The sequence below is a fragment of the Egretta garzetta genome, unplaced genomic scaffold, assembly GCF_000687185.1.
Source record: "Egretta garzetta isolate BGI_Z169 unplaced genomic scaffold, ASM68718v1 scaffold135, whole genome shotgun sequence".
NCBI classification, from domain to species: domain Eukaryota; kingdom Metazoa; phylum Chordata; class Aves; order Pelecaniformes; family Ardeidae; genus Egretta; species Egretta garzetta.
Genome location: NW_009259594.1, coordinates 1,050,277 through 1,050,689, shown reverse-complemented (window position 1 = coordinate 1,050,689; position 413 = coordinate 1,050,277). Strand labels below are relative to the sequence as shown.

The 413-nt window shown below is 60.3% G+C and overlaps 1 protein-coding gene across 1 annotated transcript in view; it reads right to left on the bottom strand.

Moving 5' to 3' along the window:
- LOC104125611 (T cell leukemia homeobox 1) overlaps positions 1-413 on the bottom strand; it is a 28,997-nt gene that overhangs the window by 4,718 nt on the left and 23,866 nt on the right. The window lies entirely within an intron of this gene.

Genomic DNA, 413 nt, shown 5'->3' with positions numbered 1-413 from the left:
TCCGTGCAGATCAGCCCGGTGCCTGCCGGGGGAACGGCCCGGTTGTCCGCCCCCGGCCCTGCCCCGGCCGAGCGCCTTCGGGCCGGAATTAAACGTGAACTTGCAAAAATCGGGCCTCGCTTGCCGCCGCTTGGAAGAGGACCCGGTGCGGGCGCCGCGGGAGCTCATTTTTTCCCCGTTGCAATTTAGTTGCTTTTTTTGTTTGTTTTTTTCTTTTCGTTGTTGCAGTTTTTGCTTTGTTAGCGCCGAAAGACGAGCCCAGATACACCTGGAAACGGCGGCGGATCCGGAAAGCGACTTCAGCCCGAGCCCGGCTCGGCTCGGGGCTGTAAAAAAGTCCCTTTTGGAGGGGGAAAGGCTGAGCCGAAACCGGCAGCTGGGGAAAACCGGGCCGGTTACGATACGGACGGGAA